General features: G+C 40.9%; 1 protein-coding gene across 3 annotated transcripts in view; it reads left to right on the top strand.

Annotated features, from left to right (window-relative positions):
- LOC128691812 (zinc finger protein 850-like) overlaps nt 1–12,297 on the top strand; it is a 69,875-nt gene that overhangs the window by 36,806 nt on the left and 20,772 nt on the right. The window contains exon 1 of one of the 3 annotated variants that reach the window (XM_053780723.2): nt 10,624–12,266. The exons of the other annotated variants lie outside the window; for them this stretch is intronic. The gene's annotated coding sequence lies outside the window, so the exon portion shown is untranslated. Of the gene's footprint in view, nt 1–10,623; nt 12,267–12,297 lie in introns of those variants that run through there. 3 annotated transcript variants of the gene reach the window in all.

The following is a 12,297-nucleotide window of genomic DNA, read 5'->3' as shown; positions in this document are numbered from 1 at the left end:
ACCCCTGTGGAACACCGCTCGTGACGCTTCTCCACTCTGATTTCTCCCCATTTATGCAAACTCTCTGCTGCTTATATGTCAACCATGCCTCTATCCAGGAAAAAATTTCTCCTCCTATTCCATGTGCCTTAATTTTCCTCAATAGTCTCTGATGTGGGACCCTGTCAAAAGCCTTACTGAAGTCCATATACACAATATCATATTCATTACCATGATCTACCTCCTCAAATACCTTAGTGAAAAAAGTTAATAAATTCGTAAGGCAGGAACGCCCCTTTGTAAAACCATGCTGAGATTCGTTGATTAATTTATGCTTTTCAAGGTGGCTATGAACTGCCTTGGCAATTATTGATTCCATAAATTTTCCCACTATGGAGGTTAGGCTTATTGGTCTATAGTTCGAAGCTAAGGACCTGTCACCTGCTTTAAAAATAGGTATCACATTTGCCATTTTCCACTTATTTGGCACTATGCCAGTTTGTAGTGATATGTTGAAAAGATTAGCCAAAGGTTTGCTAAGCTCCTCTTTACATTCCTTTAGAACCCTTGCATACAGTTCATCAGGGCCTGGGGATTTGTTAGGTTTTAATTTATCTATTTGCCTAAGGACCATGTCACTTGTGACCCTAATCGTGCACAGTTTATTATCGTCCTGTTCTACATAATTTATCATTTCTGGAATATCGCTGGTATCCTCCTATGTAAAAACTGAGAGGAAGTATGTGTTAAAAATTCTACACATTTCCTTATCACTGTCAGTGAGCTGACCCGAGGAACTTTTGAGTGGGCCTATCTTGTTCCTGATCTTACTTCTGTAAACCTGAAAGAATCATTTTGGGTTAGTCTTCGATTCTCTTGCAACTTTAACCTCGTAATCTCTTTTTGCTTTTCTAATTCCCTTTTTTATTTCTCTCTTTAACTGAATATATCGACTTCTTAATTGCCTCTCTCCTCTTTTGATTTGCCTATATATGCCTCTCTTTTGACCAATCAGATATTTTAATCTATTGTTCATCCATTTAGGATCATTTTTGTTTGATCTGATTTCCCTATTTGGAACATAATTTGACTGAGCAGCTAGAACTATGCCCTGGAAAGCATCATATTGGCAACAATCACCACCTACCTGACCCTTAGTCAGGTCATTCCAGTTCAGCCCACCTAAGTAATTTTTCAGTCCTATGAAATCAGCCAAGCGAAAGTCAGGGACGGAGACTTGATTGCCATTATTAGGGGAATTCCATGATATATTAAAACTGAGTGATTTGTGATCACTTTCCCCAAGCTCATCATTAACCTCAAGATTATTAATTAATGTTTCCCTACTGGCAAGAACCAAGTCAAGGAGGTTATTTCCCCTAGTTGGCTCTGTCACAAACTGTTTTAAAAAAACAATCCTGGATCGTATCAAGAAAGTCACCTGACTCTAAATTTCCTGTCAAATTGCTCCAGTCAATCTGTCTATAGTTGAAATCTCCCATTAGCACAACATTTTCGTATGTAGATGCCTTACGAATTTCGTCCCATAGAAGTTTACTGCACTCCCTATCAAGATTTGGGGCCTGTAAATCACACCCAAAATTAGTTTTTCTCGGCCCTCGAGAAGCTGTAACCAAACAGATTCAGTGGCTGACGCTTCTACTTTTATATCTTGTCTAACACAACAATTTAAATTGTCTCTGACATACATCGCTACTCCACCACCCTTCCTATTGACCCTGTCAGTGTGGAATAATTTATAGCCTTGTATGTGACATTCAGAGGGCATCTCTCTATCTTTCAGATTGAGCCAGGTCTCTGTTATAGCAATAATATCTGTTTCCTGCACTTACAATTAATCTTAGCTCATCTATCTTATTTCTTACACTCCTGCTATTAGTATAGTAAACCTTAAGGGAGCTAGTCCCTTGCTGTCCGCTGCTGTCCCCCTTTGTTTGCTGACATGATCTATTGTCTTTATTTATAACTTCATGCTGAATGCCTTTTATACATATACTGTTTCCAACCCTAGTGTTGCAACCTGCTTGTTTCCCACACACACCCATACCTCTATCTTCTATCAGTTTAAAATCATAGGCATTTCACCAATGGCCTTCTCAATTGAGTTTGCAAGTGCTACCACCCCAGCCCCAGAGAGATGTACCCCATCCCTTGCATACATATCATGTTTGCCATAAAAGTTGTTCCAGTTGTCAATGAATGGGATTGCAAGTTCCTTGCAGTATCTGTCTAGCCAGCAATTTACACCAATTGCCCTAGACAACCATTCATTTCCTACTCCCCTTCTAGGCAAGATGCTACATATGATTGGGACCCCTCCCTTAGACTTAATGAAATCTATAGCTGACCTGTACTTACCTAGCAGCTTTTCTCTCCTACCCTTCCCAATATCATTTCCACCAGCACTGAGACAGATAATGGGCTTGTTCCCATTACCTGACATGATATTATCCAGCCTGTTAACTATGTCCCCAACACCAGCTCCAGGGAAGCACACTCTATCTCTCATCTTCTTATTCCTATTACAAAAAGCACGGTCAATATATCTTACCTGAGAGTCACCAACCACAAGAATGCGCTTACCTCTGTTAGCAGGGGCAGTAGTACCCTTACCTCTGTTAGCAGGGGCAGTAGTACCCTTACCTCTGTTAGCAGGGGCAGTAGTACCCTTACCTCTGTTAGCAGGGGCAGCAGTATCCTTACCTCTGTTAGCAGGGGCAGTAGTACCCTTACCTCTGTTAGCAGGGGCAGTAGTACCCTTACCTCTGTTAGCAGGGGCAGTAGTACCCTTACCTCTGTTAGCAGGGGCAGTAGTACCCTTACCTTCACAAAAATATTATGTTTAATTCTGTAAGAATTTTTTTTTTTTTTTTTTTCAAAATTTCTTGGACACTGGGGCACCCCATGAATTTTTTCCTCAGGACCCTGAAAGGGTTAACACTCAATGTGCGCAGTATTAAAAAAAATCTGGGACCACTTAGTACCTTATAGGAGCACCAGTTCAATTGAACACCAGTTAGAGCAAATAGCGTGGCAAACACCAGGGATTCACTGATGTCATGTCATATTAACACTCCACGTTTAAGAGGAAAGTGATGTTGACCCAGAGTTTAGTGGCTCTGAGATGGATGTGGCCACAAGTGATTGAGGAAATACCAGAAACCTTGATAATAACCCATGTGCAACTTTTGTGCAACATTTTTTCATTTCTGTTACCACTGGTAGTGTCATCCTGCCAGAATGTCCAATAACCTATGCCCTAAGTAAAGAGAAACGACTCTGGAACATGTTTAATATGTATTTGGCAGGTTGGCTGGCTGGCTGGCTGGCTAGCTGACTGACTGATTTTGGCTGTCTCTCTGTCTGTATCTATCTGTCTCTGTCTATTTCTCTGTCTATATCTCTGTCTCTGTCTACATCTGTCTCCCATAGATACACATAAATACAGTTATTATACATAGTGTAAATTAGCTATGATAAGCCAAAAATTCTAGGCAGAGTGGTGTACAGTGCTTGTAGATATGAGGCACAATATGCATGACTCAAGTAATACACATTTTCACTTGCTAAGGATTCAGGGAGCAGCTCGTAAACCAACAGGTTTACAAGCAGCTCCCTGAGACAGAGACAAGCAGATGGAAAAACTCACACACATGCAGACACAAAGACAGATAAGAAGAGCTAGACAGACAGATAGACAGGCAGATACATGGACAGAGACATTTTTGTGTGTAACAGTGAAAACAAATAAAGTCAGGGTTCCCTGCACCAGTGCACTATCATCGTGTCACTCCACTACTTACCCTGTCAGCAGTTTATTGACACTCGTCGTAAACACCATGCTTCAAGGACTTTCATATATACTGCAGCATGTGTAATACATTGCTGAGACTTACAAATACTTTGTATATATTTCTAGATAACATTAAATGACCAAGGCAGGTGAAAATGTTCACCTGTCAGTGTGTTTGTGACTATTTGAGTATTATTTCAGTTCTTATTATTAGTGTCAGAACAAAGATTGGCTATGAAATCACAAGAACTATTATAAATTGTAATTATCAGAACAAAAAAATTATATAAATTAAAATAAAAATGAGAAAGAGGTACAGTGGACCCTCAGTTAACACCTTTAATCCGTTCCACAGAGCTTGTCTTCAACTGAATCTGCCATTATCCGAATTAATTTTCCCTCTAAAAAATAATGGAAATACAATTAATCTGTTCCAGACACCCAAAAGTATTAAACAAAATTTTTTAACATGAAATATACATTTCCCTACACAGAAAACAATGAGACATGCAGAATAAAGAATACTAAAATGACACTTACCTTTACTGAAGACTTATTAATGAGCAATGAGATGGGAGGAGGGGAGAGGATAGGTGTACTATGGTTTGGAAGGGAAATCCCCTTCCATAAAGACTTCTGGTATCAAGTCCTTTTCTTGGGTTACTTCCCTTTCTTGTTTTTTAATGCCACTAGGAACAGCTTGAGTGTCACTGCACACCTGTGGCACTAAATATCTGTCCAGAGAGCTCTGTTTCTGGCGTCTCTTTAAAATTTCCCTAAAACGGGACACAACATTGTCATTGTAAGTGTTGCCAGCACGGCCTGCAACAGCTGTGTCAGGGTGATGTTCATCCATAAATGTTTGCACATAAGAAAGCAGGAACGCTGTAACAGGCCTGTTGGCCCATACTAGTCAGGTCCTTTACAAACCATCCCATTAACAGAATCATATTTGCCCAACCCAATTTTCAATGCTTCCCAAGCAATAAGCTTTGATAATTCTATTTGCTCATGTGAAAGTCCCACTCAAATCAAATCATGTGCATGGTGAAGTACCCTGGCTGGTATGTGGGGAAGTACCCTGGCTGGTATGTGGGGAAGTACCCTGGCTGGTGTGTGGGGAAGTACCCTGGCTAGTGTGTGGGGAAGTACCCTGGCTGATGTGTGGGGAAGTACCCTGGCTGGTATGAGGGGAAGTACCCTGGCTGGTATGTGGGGAAGTACCTTGGCTGATGTGTGAGGAAGTACCCTGGCTGGTATGTGGGGAAGTACCCTGGCTGGTATGTGGGGAAGTACCCTGGCTGGTATGTGGGGAAGTACCCTGGCTGGTGTACCACCATCTCTACCACCCTCTACCACCACCACTTACGTATCTTTCTACCAACTTTTTCTTGAATTCTATAGTGTTTCTCACCCTCTTTACCAAAGGGCTGGCACTAGAAGCTTTCTTTGGGCCCTTGCTGGCTTATTTAGCAGTTACAAGCACTAAAAACAATGGAATAATGCAAAATGTATCGCAATTACATGTGGAACCATCCACAGTGACTTGTAAACAATGGCACAGTGGCTGGTACACAGGGTGAGTGGCCCAATCAGGGAGCCATGCCGACACGTTTGGGACGAATAGTTCTAACCGAGTTTCAAGGTGTTATCCGAGCCAATTTTTTTGCACCAAAGAGAGGTGTTATCCGAATTTGTTGCTATCTGATGGAGGTGTTAACCGCGGGTCCACTGTATATTGGCAACACTTCTGCAAGCAGCAGGACTCCATGTTGCTGTCAGGTGAGCATCCAACTCCAACTTCACGGTCTTATTTCTTGGTAAGTACTGGTCCTAAAAATTTTTTTTTAGTCTTATAACACACAGAAAATAAAATTGCCCTCTTTAATTTTTTTTTTTTCAAAATATTTGGAGCGCTGGCTGTGAAACTGTAGATCTTCATTTGGACAGTTTAAGGATGGATAAAGCTGCCATTAGAGGCACCAAGAATAAACATACAGGAACACACTAGCTAACCCCTAAACTGTGAACTTCTTTCACTTTCCTCTCTTTCCTCTTCCAAGTGCTGCTGCACTTCTACCTTGTACTACGGGGCACACAATAAAGTACAAATTTATAGACAAAATATGTAGTCTTGGAGATTGCTTGATACTGAGACCCATCACTAACCCCTTTACAAGGAACTTCTTTTGTACAATGGTACCTTGAGGTTCGGCCGTATTCTGTTCCAGGAGCTAGAGCTAAAGTTGAAACAGCCTAAAGTAGAAGTAATATTTCCCATAAGAAATAATGTAAATCCAATTAATTTCTTCCAGACTCACAAAAATATTCACAAAAAAAAATACATTTGTTAAAGAAAAACTACAGTTTTACATTTTTTTTTTTTTTTTTTTTTTTTATTATCACACTGGCCGATTCCCACCAAGGCAGGGTGGCCCGAAAAAGAAAAACTTTCACCATCATTCACTCCATCACTGTCTTGCCAGAAGGGTGCTTTATACTACAGTTTTTAAACTGCAACATTAACACTTCTCCTTCAGAGTGCAGGCACTGTACTTCCCATCTCCAGGACTCAAGTCCGGCCTGCCGGTTTCCCTGAATCCCTTCATAAATGTTACTTTGCTCACACTCCAACAGCACGTCAAGTATTAAAAATCATTTGTCTCCATTCACTCCTATCAAACACGCTCACGCATGCCTGCTGGAAGTCCAAGCCCCTCGCACACAAAACCTCCTTTACCCCCTCCCTCCAACCTTTCCTAGGCCGACCCCTACCCCGCCTTCCTTCCACTACAGACTGATACACTCTTGAAGTTATTCTGTTTCGGTTTCGCTCCATTCTCTCTACATGTCCGAACCACCTCAACAACCCTTCCTCAGCCCTCTGGACAACAGTTTTGGTAATCCCGCACCTCCTCCTAACTTCCAAACTACGAATTCTCTGCATTATATTCACACCACACATTGCCCTCAGACATGACATCTCCACTGCCTCCAGCCTTCTCCTTGCTACAACATTCATCACCCACGCTTCACACCCATATAAGAGCGTTGGTAAAACTATACTCTCATACATTCCCCTCTTTGCCTCCAAGGACAAAGTTCTTTGTCTCCACAGACTCCTAAGTGCACCACTCACTCTTTATCCCTCATCAATTCTATGATTCACCTCATCTTTCATAGACCCATCCGCTGACACGTCCACTCCCAAATATCTGAATACGTTCACCTCCTCCATACTCTCTCCCTCCAATCTGATATTCAATCTTTCATCACCTAATCTTTTTGTTATCCTCATAACCTTACTCTTTCCTGTATTCACCTTTAATTTTCTTCTTTTGCACACCCTACCAAATTCATCCACCAATCTCTGCAACTTCTCTTCAGAATCTCCCAAGAGCACAGTGTCATCAGCAAAGAGCAGCTGTGACAACTCCCACTTTGTGTGTGATTCTTTATCTTTTAACTCCACGCCTCTTGCCAAGACCCTCGCATTTACTTCTCTTACAACCCCATCTATAAATATATTAAACAACCACGGTGACATCACACATCCTTGTCTAAGGCCTACTTTTACTGGGAAAAAATTTCCCTCTTTCCTACATACTCTAACTTGAGCCTCACTATCCTCGTAAAAACTCTTCACTGCTTTCAGTAACCTACCTCCTACACCATACACTTTCAACATCTGCCACATTGCCCCCCTATCCACCCTGTCATACGCCTTTTCCAAATCCATAAATGCCACAAAGACCTCTTTAGCCTTATCTAAATACTGTTCACTTATATGTTTCACTGTAAACACCTGGTCCACACACCCCCTACCTTTCCTAAAGCCTCCTTGTTCATCTGCTATCCTATTCTCCGTCTTACTCTTAATTCTTTCAATTATAACTCTACCATACACTTTACCAGGTACACTCAACAGACTTATCCCCCTATAATTTTTGCACTCTCTTTTATCCCCTTTGCCTTTATACAAAGGAACTATGCATGCTCTCTGCCAATCCCTAGGTACCTTACCCTCTTCCATACATTTATTAAATAATTGCACCAACCACTCCAAAACTATATCCCCACCTGCAGTAGGGCCCCGCTTTATGGCGTTTCGATTTACAGCTTTCTGCTAATACGGACATTTCAAATTATGACCAAAACTCACTATATGGCTCCCCCCACCTGTCTTTCCAATACGATCACAGTGGCACACCCAGTTTGTTTACATTCTCCCTGAGCGCATCTTATGTCTGGAAACTTTCCAAAATTTCAAATGTTCTAAGGTTATTGTATATTTTATATGTATGTACTTGATAATTAAACTTGTGTACACCTATACCTAAATAAAATTACACACTGTGCTGGCATGCAGGTACACATTAAAATCACTAAGAGTCTCTCTACTCTTGATGCCATAATAATAATAATATTAATAATAATAATAATAATAATAATAATAATAATAATAATAATAATCTCTTGGGCGCATTAAATGTCGCATATTACGTTAATATAGACGTTTCCCTTAATCTATGATATTTTTTCAAAATTATATAAGAAACACATTATGTAACACACAAACATGATACATGCACCCACAGTATAAAAATTTATATAAATATGAGATGTTTACCAAACAGTTTGTAGGAGTGTCAGAAGAATTACATTTTCTCTAGTCCATCACCTATTACTAGGGATAACTGTAGAAAAATATTCCTTTCATATTCCTTCACTCTATAGCTATTCACGACCCTTGTGGGTCTTCTTTTTTATTATGATTATAATAATGATTTCATCATTCACTCTAAAAATGGTGTGTTGCATGAGAATAGGAGTGTTGCTGTTTATTATTCTGTACTAACTTGTACAACTTGTACACAATGTAAGAGTATTTGTTTTGTGATTTAATTACAGTGGACCCCCGGTTAACGATATTTTTTCATTCCAGAAGTATGTTCAGGTGCCAGTACTGACTGAATTTGTTCCCATAAGGAATATTGTGAAGTAGGTTAGTCCATTTCAGATCCCCAAACATACACTTACAAACGCACTTACATAAATACAGTGGACCCCCACATACCGTTGGCATCACATAACGTTAAATCCGCATACCGATACATTTTATCACTAAAATTTTGCCTCGCATACCGCTAAAAAACCCGCTCAACACTATTCGTCCGAGACGCGTCTAATGTGCGGCCTGAGCCAGCCTCACATGTTCCGCCGGTGGCATTGTTTACAAGCCAGCCTCCGCGGTAACATCCAAGCATACAATCGGAACATTTCATATTATTACAGCGTTTTTGGTGATTTTATCTGCAAAATAAGTGACCATGGGCCCCAAGAAAGCTTCTAGTGCCAACCCTGTGGTAAAAAGGGTGAGAAATATTATCGAAATACTGTGGTACCATGGTCGACTGCTGATGCTGCTGCTGCTGTAGCACTGTCAGCTGCTGCTGCTGCTGTACCACCATCAGCTGCTGCTGCTGCTGTAGTACCATCTGCTGCTGCTGTAGCATCGTCTGCTGCTGCTGTAGCACTGTCAGCTGCTGCTGCTGCTGTACCACCATCAGCTGCTGCTGCTGTACCACCATCAGCTGCTGCTGCTGCTGTAGTACCGTCTGCTGCTGCTGTAGTACTGTCTGCTGCTGCTGTAGCATCGTCTGCTGCTGCTGTAGCACTGTCAGCTGCTGCTGCTGCTGTAGTACCGTCTGCTGCTACTGTAGCATCATCTGCTGCTGCTGTAGCATCGTCTGCTGCTGCTGTAGCACTGTCAGCTGCTGCTGCTGCTGTACCACCGTCAGCTGCTGCTGCTGCTGTAGTACCGTCTGCTGCTTCTGTAGCATCGTCTGCTGCTGCTGTAGCATCGTCTGCTGCTGCTGTAGCACTGTCAGCTGCTGCTGCTGCTGCTGTAGCACCGTTGTTGGTGTGGCTTATTGAGAATACCAAGAAACAATTAACCCCAGAGGGTTAGCCACCCAGGATAACTCAAAAAAGTCAGTGTCATCGAAGACTAACTTATTTCCATTGGGGTCCTTAATCTTGTCTCCCAGGATGCAACCCACAGCAGTCCACTAACACCCAGGTGAACAGGGAAAAATGCCTGTAACTAGTGCTCATATTGGTGAATTTAAAGCCAGCAAAGGTTGGTTTGAGAGATTTAAGAATTGTAGTGGCATACACAGTGTGATAAGGCCTGTTCTGGAAGAAAATGCCAAACAGGACCTACAGTACTCAGGAGGAAAAGGCACTCCCAGGACACAGTGTCTCATCAGTCATTGCTGCATCTTCAATAAAGGTAAGTGTCATTTATTCTTCATTTAGTAGAGTAGTACATGCACAGTATATATTGTGCATGTACTACTCTACTATTGTGCATGTATCCTTCTCTTTGTGTGTAGGAAAATGTATATTTCATGTGGTAAAATTTTTTTTTCATACTTTTGGGTGTCTTGCACGGATTAATTTGATTTCCATTATTTCTTATGGGGAAAATTCATTCGCATAACGATAATTTCGCATAACAATGAGCTCTCATGAACGGATTAATATCGTTATGCGGGGGTCCACTGTACACTTACATAATTGGTCGCATTGGGAGGTGATCGTTATGCGGGGGTCCACTGTATTATAATAAAAAAAATATAAGGTAAAAGTTTCACAAACTCTTACAAATGTACACGGATGAGCTAAAACTGGACACATATTAATACCGTTTATTTCGCCTGACCGAGTGATCGTCCACCACCCATTCAGTTTGTGTTTTTACGCTGTCTGAGCTCCGTGTATCTCATTCTTTCTCGTTTGCTCTTTGTTACCTAATTGGCTCTCGTTGATGAGGGCATCTATGCATAGTTGTGATAAAAAGGAGAGTTGTAAGCCTCTTACTTTAAGTGCCAAGTTAGAAATGATTAAACTTAGTGAACAAGGTATGTCAATGACTGAGATAGCACGTAAGCTTGGTTTGGCTTGTCAAACAGTTAGTACAGTTGTGAACAATAAGGAGAAAGTGTTGCAGGAAGTTAAAAGTGCTACACCAGTGACCACTAAAGTTATAAGAAAACGTGATAACCTTATTACTGACATGGAAAAACTTTTAATGGTGTGGATTGATGATCAGACTAGTCACAATGTGCCTTTAAGCTGAGCCATTATCCAGTCCAAGGCCCTAAGTCTCTTCAATTCTATGAAGGTTGAGAGAGGGGAGGAAGCTGCTGAAGATAAATTCTCAGCTAGCAGAGGCTGGTTTAATAGGTTTAAGGAAAGAAGTCAACTTCACAACATCAGAGTGCAGGGTGAAGCTGCAAGTGCTGACAATTTAGCTGCAGAAAATTATCCACGTGAACTAGCTGAGATAATAGAATGTGGTGGATATACCAAGCAACAGATTTTTAATGTGGATGAGACTGCATTATTTTGGAAGAAGATGCCATCTAGGACATTTATTGCTAAGGAAGAGAAGTCAATGCCTGGCTTCAAAGCTGCAAAAGACAGGCTAACACTCTTGCTAGGAGCGAATGCAGTTGGTGACTGCAAGTTAAAACCTATGATGATTTATCGCTCAGAGAATCCTATGGCCCTAAAGAACTATGCAAAAGGCAGCCTCCCTGTTTATTATAAATCTAATTCGAAAGCTTGGATGACTGCCAATCTTTTCATAAGTTGGTATACCAACTATTTTAAACCTACAGTTGAGGCCTAAACAAAATAAATTAAAAACCTTTTGGAAAGGTTTCACAATTTTGGATGGTATTAAAAATATTAGAGATGCATGGAATGAAATTAAAGAAACTACACTCAAAGGTGTTTGGAAGAATCTGATTCCTGAACTTATGGATGATTTTGAAGGTTTTGAGAATCCAGTGGAGGAAGTGTGTGTAAATGTTGTGGATATGGCAAGGGAATTAGAACTGGAAGTGGAGCCTGAGGATGTGGAAGAACTGCTTCTCTCTCATGTTGAGGCTCTGACAGACCAAGACCTTCTTCTGATTGAAGAGCAAAGAAAGAAATTTCATGAAGAAGAGATCCATCCTGATGATAGTCCTGTTACCATTAAATAAATGAAAACCCAGGATTTGGAAGAAGCTATCAACCATACAGAAATAGCAATGACAATTTTTGAGAAGATTGATCCAAATTTTGAACGAAGTTCAACAGTGAATGCATCCCTTTCCCATGATGTTACATGCTTGAACAACAGCCTTGAACAACCTTCAACATCAACAGCTAGCCTTCAACATCAACAGTTAGCCTTCAACATCAACAGCTAACCTTCAATAGCCTTCAACATCAACAGCTAACCTTCAACAGCCTTCAACATCAACAGCAACATACACCCCTTCAAAAGCTTCACAAAAGTCTCCAAAATGAATCAAATTAGTTGAAGAATTAGAGGATGATGATCTGCCATCTCATGATTTGATTCAATAACTACATTGCCACTCACCTCTCACACATTCATATTAAGTAATTAAAGGTAAGTAATAAATGTAGTGTGCGTGTATTTT

The sequence above is a fragment of the Cherax quadricarinatus genome, chromosome 75 (genome assembly GCF_038502225.1).
Source record: "Cherax quadricarinatus isolate ZL_2023a chromosome 75, ASM3850222v1, whole genome shotgun sequence".
Taxonomy (NCBI): Eukaryota; Metazoa; Arthropoda; class Malacostraca; order Decapoda; family Parastacidae; genus Cherax; species Cherax quadricarinatus.
This window is presented reverse-complemented; position numbering and strand designations above follow the sequence as displayed.